We start from the raw sequence: 18,809 nt of genomic DNA on the forward strand, positions 1-18,809 counted from the left end.
TTTTTTGCTCTCTTTCATGGCCCTTTGAAAAGGAATGCAGGCCTAGCTGAGCCTGATGAAGGAAATCTACCAACAAAAGATGCATTCCTCGCTTATGGGAGGTGCTGTGAGACGAGTAAGAAGGGCTGAAGGGGTGATTGGGTTGTTGAGTTGCGAAACACCAGAGGCGTAGCCAGGATTGTCTAGCAAATGGGGCCTGATGCTAATGTAGTTGGGCCCACTGCATTGACAAAAATATCTGTAATACCCACACAGCGCTGCTGAGTGGGCATTTACAGATTTTGTATGGGCCTTGCCCCTCAGGCCCTACCCTGCCTGCGCCTCTGCTCTCTCCCCCAGGGCAAAGAGTGGGAAAAGCTCGCTACAGCAAGAGTCTTTCAAATCTTTCACTTTTGAAAGCAGAGTGTTTACATTTAAGATCTTGAACAAGCAGCAATAAGGAAGCATACCGTGGCACAGGACAGAAGACTGCACTGCGCATATCAGTACACCCCAATGACAAAGGCAAAGATTTAACTGACCTGCTTAGCTATTAGTGGCTCACACCTCACAATGAGTATCATCTCTCCGTGAAGCAAAACATACTCTGAATTGGGGTGAAAGATAGATCTCATGTGCCAAAGGAAGGTAACATGGAAATTCAGTTTCCTGCTCTCAGAGGAAGGAGGGTCGACATCCCAATGGGTTAATGCACCTACTGCAACCTCCTATGTGTAGCCTGCAGGTGACAAATTCAGTTACTGGTGAGATGCTGATACAGGTTTGCTTGCTATGCAGGGGCCGGTGGTCACCTCGCAGCGCCTCGAGAAGGTGTCCTGTTTGAGTCCCCGTGCAAATATCTTATCAACCATGACCCGTAGGTTACACTCTTTCCCCTTGTTTTTTCCAGTTAGTTGGGGCCAGAGAGACAAGCTTTTGTATGGGCGTTACCAATGCCAGAGTGCAGAAAACAAATGCACAACTGTTAGGAGGAATGCAGGTATTGAAGGGGCATTAGCTGTTGGCTGATCGCACAGGGCAATGCATACCCATTTTCAAAAAAAAGTAAAAAAATATTTTTTCCCTTTTTAAAAAAAACATGGCAAGGAGATTCCAAACATTGGATTAGAACTCTTGTCTCCAGCATTCCAAGACCAATCACTTACCACTTGAGCCACAGGTAGCTGTGTTTTCGACCATAGCTTTTGGGCGTATATATCTTTCTTTTGCATGCCCCTGTGAGCATACCCATTTGCATTGTGAAACATGTTCACTAAAGAAAATGAGGAAGGAACCTCTGGGCCCCAGCTCAACCAAATACCAGCTAACTGCAGTGGCCTAGAGGTTAAGTGCTTGCGTCACAGCGCTGGGGGCATGGGTTCGAGTCCTGTTAACAGAATAGTTGTGTAGTCTCCTTGTACAGTTGCAGTGGAAGAAAGCAGAGAGGCGGTGCTGTGAGAATGCAGGCTAATGGAGCAGGTGGGCAGGCTAAAGGAGGAGGTAGGGCAGGCTACAGGGGGAGGTAGGGCAATATACATGGGTCCCTGTGGAGAGGAGGCGAGGCTGGCTAGGCCTACAAGGGCATGGCATAGGTTCCGTGGTAGAGGAAGAAAGCATTGAGGAGGCCAGGAAGTGCAAGGTAAATAAAGGAGAAGGTGGGGCAGGCGAAAGAGTAGTGCTGGATGAGGGAAAAAATGTCAGCTCATGGTCCATTCCACCCTCTCTGGGGCACCCTTTTTTTGCTTACAGGGGCATGCAGTTGAAAGATATATACGCCCAAAAGCTGCTTTCAGAAGCACTGCCACCAGTGGCTCAAGTGGTAAGTGTTTGCTCTGGGAATGCTGGAGACCTGAATTCTAATCCAATGTCTGGAGTCTCCTGGGCATGCATCATTTTTTTATAAATGTTTTTTTAATTGAAAATGGGTATGCATTGCCCTGCGCGATCAGCGAAAAGCTAATGCCCCTTCAACACCTGCATTCCGACTAACAGTTTTGTCTTTTTTTTCCTGCACTCTGGCCTTGGTAACGCCCATACAAAAGCTTGTTTTTCTGGCCCCAATTGACTGGAAAAAAACAGAGGGGAAAAGGTGCAATGTATGGCTCATGGTTGTTACAATATTTGCCCTGGGACTCAAAATGGACACCTTCTCGAGGTGCTGTGAGGTGACCACCGGTCCCTGCATAGCAAGCAAAACTGTTTCAGCATCTCACCAGCAACTGAATGTGTCGCCTGCAGGCTACACATAAGAGGCAGCAGTAGGTGCATTAACGCATTGGGCTGTCGACCTTCCTTCCTCTGAGAGCTGAAAACTGAATTTCCATGTTGCCTTCCTTTGGCACATTAGATCTATCTTTCAACCCAATTCAGCGGATGTTTTGCTTCACGGAGAGATGATAATCATTGTGAGGTGTCAGCCACTAAATGCTAAGCAGGTCAGTTAAATCTTTGACTTTGTCATTGGGGTGTACTGATATGCGCAGGGCAGTCTTCTGTCTTCTGCTACTGTATGATTCCTAAATGTCAACAATGCTCTCAAAAGTGAAAGATTTGAAAGACTCTTGATGTAACAAGCCTTTCCCACTCTTTGCCATGGAGGTCAAAGGGCTGCTTTCTGTCTTTAACACCCTGAATTTTGGAGTGGCTGGCTCCACCACTGAGAATCAGAGCCTACTGCTGGAGGGACACGGACAGAGGTCGGCACCCTGCGTTCCAAACACGACCATACCTCTAACGGGCACAGCCCTATGTCCGGTACAGCCTCTATGGTGCAGCCACCCAGGTATCTTAGGGTTAGGATATGTGCTCTTCAACATAAGCCTGGCCAACCAGGCCCCGGAGAGTGTCACAGCATGCACTGTAATACCCTAGTGATGGTGGCCTTGGTGACAATATTCTTGCTGGAATACTGATGCCTTTTTTCCTCGCAGAAGCCCCAGGAGCCTAGTCAAATGAAGGGATGTGCACATCTCACTGGCCTCTGTTTACCCTCTGGCTAACTGGAATTAGTTCTGGGCTCTCCAGGCAAATGTATCCATTCGGGAGAGAGGTAGGAATAGGAAGGCTCTCTCTGCAGGCACGGTGGGGAAGAGTTAGAGAGCCACATGCCTGAGGCATCTTTCCTCCTCCCTCGCTCATTGTGTTCCCTAACTTCTAACTCTCTGCCAGGCCAGGCCCTGTTTCTTTTACTGCCAACCCCCTGACCACTCGTCGTCCACCTACTTCCCGCTCTATTATGCCTTTTCCTTTTTTGCTCTCTTTCATGGCCCTTTGAAAAGGAATGCAGGCCTAGCTGAGCCTGATGAAGGAAATCTACCAACAAAAGATGCATTCCTCGCTTATGGGAGGTGCTGTGAGACGAGTAAGAAGGGCTGAAGGGGTGATTGGGTTGTTGAGTTGCGAAACACCAGAGGCGTAGCCAGGATTGTCTTGCAAATGGGGCCTGATGCTAATGTAGTTGGGCCCACTGCATTGACAAAAATATCTGTAATACCCACACAGCGCTGCTGAGTGGGCATTTACAGATTTTGTGTGGGCCTTGCCCCTCAGGCCCTACCCTGCCTGCGCCTCTGCTCTCTCCCCCAGGACAAAGAGTGGGAAAAGCTCGCTACAGCAAGAGTCTTTCAAATCTTTCACTTTTGAAAGCAGAGTGTTTACATTTAAGATCTTGAACAAGCAGCAATAAGGAAGCATACTGTAGCACAGGACAGAAGACTGCACTGCGCATATCAGTACACCCCAATGATAAAGGCAAAGATTTAACTGACCTGCTTAGCTATTAGTGGCTCACATCTCACAATGAGTATCATCTCTCCGTGAAGCAAAACATACTCTGAATTGGGGTGAAAGATAGATCTCTTGTGCCAAAGGAAGGTAACATGGAATTCAGTTTCCTGCTCTCAGAGGAAGGAAGGTCGACATCCCAATGGGTTAATGCACCTACCGCAACCTCCTATGTGTAGCCTGCAGGTGACAAATTCAGTTGCTGGTGAGATGCTGATACAGGTTTGCTTGCTATGCAGGGGCCGGTGGTCACCTCGCAGCGCCTCGAGAAGGTGTCCTGTTTGAGTCCCCGTGCAAATATCTTATCAACCATGACCCGTAGGTTACACTCTTTCCCCTTGTTTTTTCCAGTTAGTTGGGGCCAGAGAGACAAGCTTTTGTATGGGTGTTACCAATGCCAGAGTGCAGAAAACAAATGCACAACTGTTAGGAGGAATGCAGGTATTGAAGGGGCATTAGCTTTTGGCTGATCGCACAGGGCAATGCATACCCATTTTCAAAAAAAAGTAAAAAAAGATTTTTTCCCTTTTTAAAAAAAACATGGCAAGGAGACTCCAAACATTGGATTAGAACTCTGGTCTCCAGCATTCCAAGACCAATCACTTACCACTTGAGCCACAGGTGGCTGTGTTTTTAACTATAGCTTTTGGGCGTGTATATCTTTCTTTTGCATGCCCCTGTGAGCATATACATTTGCATTGTGAAACATGTTCACTAAAGAAAATGAGGAAGGAACCTCTGGGCCCCAGCTCAACCAAATACCAGCTAACTGCAGTGGCCTAGAGGTTAAGTGCTTGCGTTACAGCGCTGGGGGCATGGGTTCGAGTCCTGCTAACAGAATAGTTGTGTAGTTTCCTTGTACAGTTGCAGTGGAAGAAAGCAGAGAGGCCGTGCTGTGAGAATGCAGGCTAATGGAGCAGGTGGGCAGGCTAAAGGAGGAGGTAGGGCAGGCTACAGGGGGAGGTAGGGCAATATACATGGGTCCCTGTGGAGAGGAGGCGAGGCTGGCTAGGCCTACAAGGGCATGGCATAGGTTCAGTGGTAGAGGAAGAAAGCATTGAAGAGGCCAGGAAGTGCAAGGTAAATAAAGGAGAAGGTGGGGCAGGCGAAAGAGTAGTGCTGGATGAGGGAAAAAATGTCAGCTCATGGTCCATTCCACCCTCTCTGGGGCACCCTTTTTTTGCTTACAGGGGCATGCAGTTGAAAGATATATACGCCCAAAAGCTGCTTTCAGAAGCACTGCCACCAGTGGCTCAAGTGGTAAGTGCTTGGACTGGGAATGCAGGAGACCTGAGTTCTAATCCAATGTCTGTAGTCTCCTGGGCATGCATCATTTTTTTATAAATGTTTTTTTAATTTTTAATTGAAAATGGGTATGCATTGCCCTGCGCGATCAGCGAAAAGCTAATGCCCCTTCAATACCTGCATTCCGACTAACAGTTTTGTCTTTTTTTCCTGCACTCTGGCCTCGGTAACGCCCATACAAAAGCTTGTTTTTCTGGCCCCAATTGACTGGAAAAAAACCGAGGGGAAAAGGTGCAATGTACGGCTCATGGTTGTTACAATATTTGCCCTGGGATTCAAAATGGACACCTTCTCGAGGTGCTGTGAGGTGACCACCGGTCCCTGCATAGCAAGCAAAACTGTTTCAGCATCTCACCAGCAACTGAATGTGTCGCCTGCAGGCTACACATAAGAGACAGCAGTAGGTGCATTAACGCATTGGGCTGTCGACCTTCCTTCCTCTGAGAGCTGAAAACTGAATTTCCATGTTGCCTTCCTTTGGCACATTAGATCTATCTTTCAACCCAATTCAGAGGATGTTTTGCTTCACGGAGAGATGATAATCATTGTGAGGTGTCAGCCACTAAATGCTAAGCAGGTCAGTTAAATCTTTGACTTTGTCATTGGGGTGTACTGATATGCGCAGGGCAGTCTTCTGTCTTCTGCTACTGTATGATTCCTAAATGTAAACACTGCTCTCAAAAGTGAAAGATTTGAAAGACTCTTGATGTAACAAGCCTTTCCCACTCTTTGCCCTGGGGGTCAAAGGGCTGCTTTCTGTCTTTAACACCCTGAATTTTGGAGTGGCTGGCTCCACCACTGAGAATCAGAGCCTACTGCTGGAGGGAAACGGACAGAGGTCTGCACCCTGCGTTCCAAACGCGACCATACCTCTAACGGGCACAGCCCTATGTCCGGTACAGCCTCTATGGTGCAGCCACCCAGGTATCTTAGGGTTAGGATATGTGCTCTTCAACATAAGCCTGGCCAACCAGGCCCCGGAGAGTGTCACAGCAGGCACTGTAATACCCTATTGATGGTGGCCTTGGTGACAATATTCTTGCTGGAATACTGATGCCTTTTCTCCTCCCAGAAGCCCCAGGAGCATAGTCAAATGAAGGGGTGTGCACATCTCACTGGCCTCTGTTTACCCTCTGGCTAACTGAAATTAGTTCTGGGCTCTCCAGGCAAATGTATCCATTCGGGAGAGAGGTAGGAATAGGAAGGCTCTTTCTGCAGGCACGGTGGGGAAGAGTCAGAGAGCTACATGCCTGAGGCATCTTTCCTCCTCCCTCGCTCATTGTGTTCCCTAACTTCTAACTCTCTGCCAGGCCAGGCCCTGTTTCTTTTACTGCCAACCCCCTGACCACTCGTCGTCCACCTACTTCCCGCTCTATTATGCCTATTCCTTTTTTGCTCTCTTTCATGGCCCTTTGAAAAGGAATGCAGGCCTAGCTGAGCCTGATGAAGGAAATCTACCAACAAAAGATGCATTCCTCGCTTATGGGAGGTGCTGTGAGACGAGTAAGAAGGGCTGAAGGGGTGATTGGGTTGTTGAGTTGCGAAACACAAGAGACGTAGCCAGGATTGTCTAGCAAATGGGGCCTGATGCTAATGTAGTTGGGCCCACTGCATTGACAAAAATATCTGTAATACCCACACAGCGCTGCTGAGTGGACATTTACAGATTTTGTGTGGGCCTTAGCCCTCAGGCCCTACCCTGCCTGCGCCTCTGCTCTCTCCCCCAGGGCAAAGAGTGGGAAAAGCTCGCTACAGCAAGAGTCTTTCAAATCTTTCACTTTTGAAAGCAGAGTGTTTACATTTAAGATCTTGAACAAGCAGCAATAAGGAAGCATACCGTAGCACAGGACAGAAGACTGCACTGCGCATATCAGTACACCCCAATGACAAAGGCAAAGATTTAACTGACCTGCTTAGCTATTAGTGGCTCACACCTCACAATGAGTATCATCTCTCCGTGAAGCAAAACATACTCTGAATTGGGGTGAAAGATAGATCTCATGTGCCAAAGGAAGGTAACATGGAAATTCAGTTTCCTGCTCTCAGAGGAAGGAGGGTCGACATCCCAATGGGTTAATGCACCTACTGCAACCTCCTATGTGTAGCCTGCAGGTGACAAATTCAGTTGCTGGTGAGATGCTGATACAGGTTTGCTTGCTATGCAGGGGCCGGTGGTCACCTCGCAGCGCCTCGAGAAGGTGTCCTGTTTGAGTCCCCGTGCAAATATCTTATCAACCATGACCCGTAGGTTACACTCTTTCCCCTTGTTTTTTCCAGTTAGTTGGGGCCAGAGAGACAAGCTTTTGTATGGGCGTTACCAATGCCAGAGTGCAGAAAACAAATGCACAACTGTTAGGAGGAATGCAGGTATTGAAGGGGCATTAGCTGTTGGCTGATCGCACAGGGCAATGCATACCCATTTAAAAAAAAAAAGTCAAAAAAGATTTTTTCCCTTTTTAAAAAAAAATGGCAAGGAGACTCCAAACATTGGATTAGAACTCTGGTCTCCAGCACTCCAAGACCAATCACTTACCACTTGAGCCACAGGTAGCTGTGTTTTTGACCATAGCTTTTGGGCGTATATATCTTTCTTTTGCATGCCCCTGTGAGCATACCCATTTGCATTGTGAAACATGTTCACTAAAGAAAATGAGGAAGGAACCTCTGGGCCCCAGCTCAACCAAATACCAGCTAACTGCAGTGGCCTAGAGGTTAAGTGCTTGCGTTACAGCGCTGGGGGCATGGGTTCGAGTCCTGCTAACAGAATAGTTGTGTAGTCTCCTTGTACAGTTGCAGTGGAAAAAAGCAGAGAGGCGGTGCTGTGAGAATGCAGGCTAATGGAGGAGGTAGGGCAGGCTACAGGGGGAGGTAGGGCAGGCTACAGGGGGAGGTAGGGCAGGCTACAGGGGGAGGTAGGGCAATATACATGGGTCCCTGTGGAGAGGAGGCGAGGCTGGCTAGGCCTACAAGGGCATGGCATAGGTTCCGTGGTAGAGGAAGAAAGCATAGAGGCAGCACTGAGGAGGCCAGGAAGTGCAAGGTAAATAAAGGAGAAGGTGGGGCAGGCGAAAGAGTAGTGCTGGATGAGGGAAAAAATGTCAGCTCATGGTCCATTCCACCCTCTCTGGGGCACCCTTTTTTTTGCTTACAGGGGCATGCAGTTGAAAGATATATAAGCCCAAAAGCTGCTTTCAGAAGCACTGCCACCAGTGGCTCGAGTGGTAAGTGCTTGGTCTGGGAATGCTGGAGACCTGAGTTCTAATCCAATGTCTGTAGTCTCCTGGGCATGCATCATTTTTTTATAAATGTTTTTTTAATTTTTAATTGAAAATGGGTATGCATTGCCCTGCGCGATCAGCGAAAAGCTAATGCCCCTTCAATACCTGCATTCCGACTAACAGTTTTGTCTTTTTTTCCTGCACTCTGGCCTTGGTAACGCCCATACAAAAGCTTGTTTTTCTGGCCCCAATTGACTGGAAAAAAACCGAGGGGAAAAGGTGCAATGTACGGCTTATGGTTGTTACAATATTTGCCCTGGGAGTCAAAATGGACACCTTCTCGAGGTGCTGTGAGGTGACCACCGGTCCCTGCATAGCAAGCAAAACTGTTTCAGCATCTCACCAGCAACTGAATGTGTCGCCTGCAGGCTACACATAAGAGGCAGCAGTAGGTGCATTAACGCATTGGGCTGTCGACCTTCCTTCCTCTGAGAACTGAAAACTGAATTTCCATGTTGCCTTCCTTTGGCACATTAGATCTATCTTTCAACCCAATTCAGAGGATGTTTTGCTTCACGGTGAGATGATAATCATTGTGAGGTGTCAGCCACTAAATGCTAAGCAGGTCAGTTAAATCTTTGACTTTGTCATTGGGGTGTACTGATATGCGCAGGGCAGTCTTCTGTCTTCTGCTACTGTATGATTCCTAAATGTAAACACTGCTCTCAAAAGTGAAAGATTTGAAAGACTCTTGATGTAACAAGCCTTTCCCACTCTTTGCCCTGGGGGTCAAAGGGCTGCTTTCTGTCTTTAACACCCTGAATTTTGGAGTGGCTGGCTCCACCACTGAGAATCAGAGCCTACTGCTGGAGGGAAACGGACAGAGGTCGGCACCCTGCGTTCCAAACGCGACCATACCTCTAACGGGCACAGCCCTATGTCCGGTACAGCCTCTATGGTGCAGCCACCCAGGTATCTTAGGGTTAGGATATGTGCTCTTCAACATAAGCCTGGCCAACCAGGCCACGGAGAGTGTCACAGCATGCACTGTAATACCCTAGTGATGGTGGCCTTCGTGACAATATTCTTGCTGGAATACTGATGCCTTTTTTCCTCCCAGAAGCCCCAGGAGCCTAGTCAAATGAAGGGGTGTGCACATCTCACTGGCCTCTATTTACCCTCTGGCTAACTGAAATTAGTTCTGGGCTCTCCAGGCAAATGTATCCATTCGGGAGAGAGGTAGGAATAGGAAGGCTCTTTCTGCAGGCACGGTGGGGAAGAGTCTGAGAGCTACATGCCTGAGGCATCTTTCCTCCTCCCTCGCTCATTGTGTTCCCTAACTTCTAACTCTCTGCCAGGCCAGGCCCTGTTTCTTTTACTGCCAACCCCCTGACCACTCGTCGTCCACCTTCTTCCAGCTCTATTATGCCTTTTCCTTTTTTGCTCTCTTTCATGGCCCTTTGAAAAGGAATGCAGGCCTAGCTGAGCCTGATGAAGGAAATCTACCAACAAAAGATGCATTCCTCGCTTATGGGAGGTGCTGTGAGACGAGTAAGAAGGGCTGAAGGGGTGATTGGGTTGTTGAGTTGCGAAACACCAGAGGCGTAGCCAGGATTGTCTAGCAAATGGGGCCTGATGCTAATTTAGTTGGGCCCACTGCATTGACAAAAATATCTGTAATACCCACACAGCGCTGCTGATTGGGCATTTACAGATTTTGTGTGGGCCTTAGCCCTCAGGCCCTACCCTGCCTGCGCCTCTGCTCTCTCCCCCAGGGCAAAGAGTGGGAAAAGCTCACTACAGCAAGAGTCTTTCAAATCTTTCACTTTTGAAAGCAGAGTGTTTACATTTAAGATCTTGAACAAGCAGCAATAAGGAAGCATACCGTAGCACAGGACAGAAGACTGCACTGCGCATATCAGTACACCCCAATGACAAAGGCAAAGATTTAACTGACCTGCTTAGCTATTAGTGGCTCACACCTCACAATGAGTATCATCTCTCCGTGAAGCAAAACATACTCTGAATTGGGGTGAAAGATAGATCTCATGTGCCAAAGGAAGGTAACATGGAAATTCAGTTTCCTGCTCTCAGAGGAAGGAGGGTCGACATCCCAATGGGTTAATGCACCTACTGCAACCTCCTATGTGTAGCCTGCAGGTGACAAATTCAGTTGCTGGTGAGATGCTGATACAGGTTTGCTTGCTATGCAGGGGCCGGTGGTCACCTCGCAGCGCCTCGAGAAGGTGTCCTGTTTGAGTCCCCGTGCAAATATCTTATCAACCATGACCCGTAGGTTACACTCTTTCCCCTTGTTTTTTCCAGTTAGTTGGGGCCAGAGAGACAAGCTTTTGTATGGGCGTTACCAATGCCAGAGTGCAGAAAACAAATGCACAACTGTTAGGAGGAATGCAGGTATTGAAGGGGCATTAGCTTTTGGCTGATCGCACAGGGCAATGCATACCCATTTTCAAAAAAAAGTAAAAAAAGATTTTTTCCCTTTTTAAAAAAAACATGGCAAGGAGACTCCAAACATTGGATTAGAACTCTGGTCTCCAGCATTCCAAGACCAATCACTTACCACTTGAGCCACAGGCGGCTGTATTTTTGACCATAGCTTTTGGGCGTATATATCTTACTTTTGCATGCCCCTGTGAGCATACCCATTTGCATTGTGAAACATGTTCACTAAAGAAAATGAGGAAGGAACCTCTGGGCCCCAGCTCAACCAAATACCAGCTAACTGCAGTGGCCTAGAGGTTAAGTGCTTGTGTTACAGCGCTGGGGGCATGGGATCGAGTCCTGCTAACAGAATAGTTGTGTAGTCTCCTTGTACAGTTGCAGTGGAAGAAAGCAGAGAGGCGGTGCTGTGAGAATGTATGCTAATGGAGCAGGTGGGCAGGCTAAAGGAGGAGGTAGGGCAGGCTACAGGGGGAGATAGGGCAATATACATGGGTCCCCGTGGAGAGGAGGTGAGGCTGGCTAGGCCTACAAGGGCATGGCATAGTTCCGTGGTAGAGGAAGAAAGCATAGAGGCAGCACTGAGGAGGCCAGGAAGTGCAAGGTAAATAAAGGAGAAGATGGGGCAGGTGAAAGAGTAGTGCTGGATGAGGGAAAAAATGTCAGCTCATGGTCCATTCCACCCTCTCTGGGGCACCCTTTTTTTGCTTACAGGGGCATGCAGTTGAAAGATATATACGCCCAAAAGCTGCTTTTAGAAGCACTGCCACCAGTGGCTCAAGTGGTAAGTGCTTGGTCTGGGAATGCTGGAGACCTGAGTTCTAATCCAATGTCTGTAGTCTCCTGGGCATGCATCATTTTTTTATAAATGTTTTTTTAATTTTTAATTGAAAATGGGTATGCATTGCCTTGCGCGATCAGCGAAGCTAATGCCCCTTCAATACCTGCATTCCGACTAACAGTTTTTTCTTTTTTTCCTGCACTCTGGCCTTGGTAACACCCATACAAAAGCTTGTTTTTCTGGCCCCAATTGACTGGAAAAAAACCGAGGGGAAAAGGTGCAATGTACGGCTCATGGTTGTTACAATATTTGCCCTGGGACTCAAAATGGACACCTTCTCGAGGTGCTGTGAGGTGACCACCGGTCCCTGCATAGCAAGCAAAACTGTTTCAGCATCTCACCAGCAACTGAATGTGTCGCCTGCAGGCTACACATAAGAGGCAGCAGTAGGTGCATTAACGCATTGGGCTGTCGACCTTCCTTCCTCTGAGAGCTGAAAACTGAATTTCCATGTTGCCTTCCTTTGGCACATTAGATCTATCTTTCAACCCAATTCAGAGGATGTTTTGCTTCACGGAGAGATGATAATCATTGTGAGGTGTCAGCCACTAAATGCTAAGCAGGTCAGTTAAATCTTTGACTTTGTCATTGGGGTATACTGATATGCGCAGGGCAGTCTTCTGTCTTCTGCTACTGTATGATTCCTAAATGTAAACACTGCTCTCAAAAGTGAAAGGTTTGAAAGACTCTTGATGTAACAAGCCTTTCCCACTCTTTGCCCTGGGGGTCAAAGGGCTGCTTTCTGTCTTTAACACCCTGAATTTTGGAGTGGCTGGCTCCACCACTGAGAATCAGAGCCTACTGCTGGAGGGAAACGGACAGAGGTCGGCACCCTGCGTTCCAAACGCGACCATACCTCTAACGGGCACAGCCCTATGTCCGGTACAGCCTCTATGGTGCAGCCACCCAGGTATCTTAGGGTTAGGATATGTGCTCTTCAACATAAGCCTGGCCAACCAGGCCACGGAGAGTGTCACAGCATGCACTGTAATACCCTAGTGATGGTGGCCTTCGTGACAATATTCTTGCTGGAATACTGATGCCTTTTTTCCTCCCAGAAGCCCCAGGAGCCTAGTCAAATGAAGGGGTGTGCACATCTCACTGGCCTCTATTTACCCTCTGGCTAACTGAAATTAGTTCTGGGCTCTCCAGGCAAATGTATCCATTCGGGAGAGAGGTAGGAATAGGAAGGCTCTTTCTGCAGGCACGGTGGGGAAGAGTCTGAGAGCTACATGCCTGAGGCATCTTTCCTCCTCCCTCGCTCATTGTGTTCCCTAACTTCTAACTCTCTGCCAGGCCAGGCCCTGTTTCTTTTACTGCCAACCCCCTGACCACTCGTCGTCCACCTTCTTCCAGCTCTATTATGCCTTTTCCTTTTTTGCTCTCTTTCATGGCCCTTTGAAAAGGAATGCAGGCCTAGCTGAGCCTGATGAAGGAAATCTACCAACAAAAGATGCATTCCTCGCTTATGGGAGGTGCTGTGAGACGAGTAAGAAGGGCTGAAGGGGTGATTGGGTTGTTGAGTTGCGAAACACCAGAGGCGTAGCCAGGATTGTCTAGCAAATGGGGCCTGATGCTAATGTAGTTGGGCCCACTGCATTGACAAAAATATCTGTAATACCCACACAGCGCTGCTGAGTGGGCATTTACAGGGGCCTTGCCCCTCAGGCCCTACCCTGCCTGCGACTCTGCTCTCTCCCCCAAGGCAAAGAGTGGGAAAAGCTCGCTACAGCAAGATACTTTCAAATCTTTCACTTTTGAAAGCAGAGTGTTTACATTTATGATCTTGAACAAGCAGCAATAAGGAAGCATACCGTAGCACAGCACAGAAGACTGCCCTGCGCATATCAGTACACCCCAATGACAAAGGCAAAGATTTAACTGACCTGCTTAGCTATTAGTGGCTCACACCTCACAATGAGTATCATCTCTCCGTGAAGCAAAACATACTCTGAATTGGGGTGAAAGATAGATCTCATGTGCCAAAGGAAGGTAACATGGAAATTCAGTTTCCTGCTCTCAGAGGAAGGAGGGTCGACATCCCAATGGGTTAATGCACCTACTGCAACCTCCTGTGTGTAGCCTGCAGGTGACAAATTCAGTTGCTGGTGAGATGCTGATACAGGTTTGCTTGCTATGCAGGGGCGGGTGGTCACCTCGCAGCGCCTCGAGAAGGTGTCCTGTTTGAGTCCCCGTGCAAATATCTCATCAACCATGACCCATAGGTTACACTCTTTCCCCTTGTTTTTTCCAGTTAGTTGGGGCCAGAGAGACAAGCTTTTGTATGGGCGTTACCAATGCCAGAGTGCAGAAAACAAATGCACAACTGTTAGGAGGAATGCAGGTATTGAAGGGGCATTAGCTGTTAGCTGATCGCACAGGGCAATGCATACCTATTTTCAAAAAAAAGTAAAAAAAGATTTTTTCCCTTTTTAAAAAAAACATGGCAAGGAGACTCCAAACATTGGATTAGAACTCTGGTCTCCAGCATTCCAAGACCAATCACTTACCACTTGAGCCACAGGTGGCTGTGTTTTTGACTATAGCTTTTGGGCGTATATATCTTTTTTTTGCATGCCCCTGTGAGCATATACATTTGCATTGTGAAACATGTTCACTAAAGAAAATGAGGAAGGAACCTCTGGGCCCCAGCTCAACCAAATACCGGCTAACTGCAGTGGCCTAGAGGTTAAGTGCTTGTGTTACAGTGCTGGGGGCATGGGTTTGAGTCCTGCTAACAGAAAAGTTGTGTAGTCTCCTTGTACAGTTGCAGTGGAAAAAAGCAGAGAGGCGGTGCTGTGAGAATGCAGGCTAATGGAGCAGGTGGGCAGGCTAAAGGAGGAGGTAGGGCAGGCTACAGGGGGAGGTAGGGCAATATACATGGGTCACTGTGGAGAGGAGGAGAGGCTGGCTAGGCCTACAAGGGCATGGCATAGGTTCGGTGGTAGAGGCAGCACTGAGGAGGCCAGGAAGTGCAAGGTAAATAAAGGAGAAGGTGGGGCAGGCGAAAGAGTAGTGCTGGATGACGGAAAAAATGTCAGCTCATGGTCCATTCCACGCTCTCTGGGGCACCCTTTTTTTGCTTACAGGGGCATGCAGTTGAAAGATATATACGCCCAAAAGCTGCTTTCAGAAGCACTGCTACCAGTGGCTCAAGTGGTAGTGCTTGGTCTGGGAATGCTGTCGACCTGAGTTCTAATCCAATGTCTGTAGTCTCCTGGGCATGCATCGTTTTTTTATAAATGTTTTTTTAATTTTTAATTGAAAATGGGTATGCATTGCCCTGCGCGATCAGCGAAAAGCTAATGCCCCTTCAATACCTGCATTCCGACTAACAGTTTTGTCTTTTTTTCCTGCACTCTGGCCTTGGTAACGCCCATACAAAAGCTTGTTTTTCTGGCCCCAATTGACTGGAAAAAAACCGAGGGGAAAAGGTGCAATGTACGGCTCATGGTTGTTACAATATTTGCCCTGGGACTCAAAATGGACACCTTCTCGAGGTGCTGTGAGGTGACCACCGGTCCCTGCATAGCAAGCAAAACTGTTTCAGCATCTCACCAGCAACTGAATGTGTCGCCTGCAGGCTACACATAAGAGGCAGCAGTAGGTGCATTAACGCATTGGGCTGTCGACCTTCCTTCCTCTGAGAGCTGAAAACTGAATTTCCATGTTGCCTTCCTTTGGCACATTAGATCTATCTTTCAACCCAATTCAGAGGATGTTTTGCTTCACGGAGAGATGATAATCATTGTGAGGTGTCAGCCACTAAATGCTAAGCAGGTCAGTTAAATCTTTGACTTTGTCATTGGGGTGTACTGATATGCGCAGGGCAGTCTTCTGTCTTCTGCTACTGTATGATTCCTAAATGTAAACACTGCTCTCAAAAGTGAAAGATTTGAAAGACTCTTGATGTAACAAGCCTTTCCCACTCTTTGCCCTGGGGATCAAAGGGCTGCTTTCTGTCTTTAACACCCTGAATTTTGGAGTGGCTGGCTCCACCACTGAGAATCAGAGCCTACTGCTGGAGGGAAATGGACAGAGGTCGGCACCCTGCGTTCCAAACGCGACCATACCTCTAACGGGCACAGCCCTATGTCCGGTACAGCCTCTATGGTGCAGCCACCCAGGTATCTTAGGGTTAGGATATGTGCTCTTCAACATAAGCCTGGCCAACCAGGCCCCGGAGAGTGTCACAGCATGCACTGTAATACCCTAGTGATGGTGGCCTTTGTGACAATATTCTTGCTGGAATACTGATGCCTTTTTTCCTCCCAGAAGCCCCAGGAGCCTTTTTCAAATGAAGGGGTGTGCACATCTCACTGGCCTCTGTTTACCCTCTGGCTAACTGAAATTAGTTCTGGGCTCTCCAGGCAAATGTATCCATTCGGGAGAGAGGTAGGAATAGGAAGGCTCTTTCTGCAGGCACGGTGGGGAAGAGTCAGAGAGCTACATGCCTGAGGCATCTTTCCTCCTCCCTCGCTCATTGTGTTCCCTAACTTCTAACTCTCTGCCAGGCCAGGCCCTGTTTCTTTTACTGCCAACCCCCTGACCACTCGTAGTCCACCTACTTCCCGCTCTATTATGCCTTTTCCTTTTTTGCTCTCTTTCATGGCCCTTTGAAAAGGAATGCAGGCCTAGCTGAGCCTGATGAAGGAAATCTACCAACAAAAGATGCATTCCTCGCTTATGGGAGGTGCTGTGAGACGAGTAAGAAGGGCTGAAGGGGTGATTGGGTTGTTGAGTTGCGAAACACCACAGGCGTAGCCAGGATTGTCTAGCAAATGGGGCCTGATGCTAATGTAGTTGGGCCCACTGCATTGACAAAAATATCTGTAATACCCACACAGCGCTGCTGAGTGGGCATTTACAGATTTTGTGTGGGCCTTGCCCCTCAGGCCCTTCCCTGTCTGCGCCTCTGCTCTCTCCCCCAGGGCAAAGAGTGGGAAAAGCTCGCTACAGCAAGAGTCTTTCAAATCTTTCACTTTTGAAAGCAGAGTGTTTACATTTAAGATCTTGAACAAGCAGCAATAAGGAAGCATACCGTAGCACAGGACAGAAGACTGCACTGCGCATATCAGTACACCCCAATGACAAAGGCAAAGATTTAACTGATCTGCTTAGCTATTAGTGGCACACACCTCACAATGAGTATCATCTCTCCGTGAAGCAAAACATACTCTGAATTGGGGTGAAAGATAGATCTCATGTGCCAAAGGAAGGTAACATGGAAATTCAGTTTCCTGCTCTCAGAGGAAGGAGGGTCGACATCCCAATGGGTTAATGCACCTACTGCAACCTCCTATGTGTAGCCTGCAGGTGACAAATTCAGTTGCTGGTGAGATGCTGATACAGGTTTGCTTGCTATGCAGGGGCCGGTGGTCACCTCGCAGTGCCTCGAGAAGGTGTCCTGTTTGAGTCCCCGTGCAAATATCTTATCAACCATGCCCCGTAGGTTACACTCTTTCCCCTTGTTTTTTCCAGTTAGTTGGGGCCAGAGAGACAAGCTTTTGTATGGGCGTTACCAATGCCAGAGTGCAGAAAACAAATGCACAACTGTTAGGAGGAATGCAGGTATTGAAGGGGCATTAGCTGTTGGCTGATCGCACAGGGCAATGCATACCCATTTTCAAAAAAGAAGTAAAAAAAGATTTTTTCCCTTTTTAAAAAAAACATGGCAAGGAGACTCCAAACATTGGATTAGAACTCTGGTCTCCAGCATTCCAAGACCAATCACTTACCACTTGAGCCACAGGTAGCTGCGTTTTTGACCATAGCTTTTGGGCGTATATATCTTTCTTCTGCATGCCCCTGTGAGCATACCCATTTGCATTGTGAAACATGTTCACTAAAGAAAATGAGCAAGGAACCTCTGGGCCCCAGCTCAACCAAATACCAGCTAACTGCAGAGGCCTAGATGTTAAGTGCTTGCGTTACAGCGCTGGGGGCCTGGGTTCGAGTCCTGTTAATAGAATAGTTGTGTAGGCTCCTTGTACAGTTGCAGTGGAAGAAAGCAGAGAGGCGGTGCTGTGAGAATGCAGACTAATGGAGCAGGTGGGCAGGCTAAAGGAGGAGGTAGGGGAGGCTACAGGGGGAGGTAGGGCAATATACATGGGTCCCTGTGGAGAGGAGGTGAGGCTGGCTAGGCCTACAAGGGCATGGCATAGGTTCCGTGGTAGAGGAAGAAAGCATTGAGGAGGCCAGGAAGTGCATGGTAAATAAAGGAGAAGGTGGGGCAGGCGAAAGAGTAGTGCTGGATGAGGGAAAAAATGTCAGCTCATGGTCCATTCCACCCTCTCTGGGGCACCCTTTTTTTGCTTACAGGGGCATGCAGTTGAAAGATATATACGCCCAAAAGCTGCTTTCAGAAGCACTGCCACCAGTGGCTCAAGTGGTAAGTGCTTGCTCTGGGAATGCTGGAGACCTGAGTTCTAATCCAATGTCTGTAGTCTCCTGGGCATGCATCATTTTTTTATAAATGTTTTTTTAATTTTTAATTGAAAATGGGTATGCATTGCCCTGCGCGATCAGCGAAAAGCTAATGCCCCTTCAATACCTGCATTCCGACTAACAGTTTTGTCTTTTTTTTCCTGCACTCTGGCCTTGGTAATGCCCATACAAAAGCTTGTTTTTCTGGCCCCAATTGACTGGAAAAAAACCGAGGGGAAAAGGTGCAATGTACGGCTCATGGTTGATACAATATTTGCCCTGGGACTCAAAATGGACACCTTCTCGAGGTGCTGTGAGGTGACCACCGGTCCCTGCATAGCAAGCAAAACTGTTTCAGCATTTCACCAGCAACTGAATGTGTCGCCTGCAGGCTACACATAAGAGGCAGCAGTAGGTGCATTAAAGCATTGGGCTGTCGACCTTCCTTCCTCTGAGAGCTGAAAACTGAATTTCCATGTTGCCTTCCTTTGGCACATTAGATCTATCTTTCAACCCAATTCAGAGGATGTTTTGCTTCACGGAGAGATGATAATCATTGTGAGGTGTCAGCCACTAATAGCTAAGCAGGTCAGTTAAATCTTTGACTTTGTCATTGGGGTGTACTGATATGCGCAGGGCAGTCTTCTGTCTTCTGCTACTGTATGATTCCTAAATGTAAACACTCTGCTCTCAAAAGTGAAAGATTTGAAAGACTCTTGATGTAACAAGCCTTTCCCACTCTTTGCCCCGGGGGTCAAAGGGCTGCTTTCTGCCTTTAACACCCTGAATTTTGGAGT

The sequence above is a fragment of the Ambystoma mexicanum genome, chromosome 11 (assembly GCF_040938575.1).
Source record: "Ambystoma mexicanum isolate Mex_15411 chromosome 11, UKY_AmexF1_1, whole genome shotgun sequence".
Taxonomy (NCBI): Eukaryota; Metazoa; Chordata; class Amphibia; order Caudata; family Ambystomatidae; genus Ambystoma; species Ambystoma mexicanum.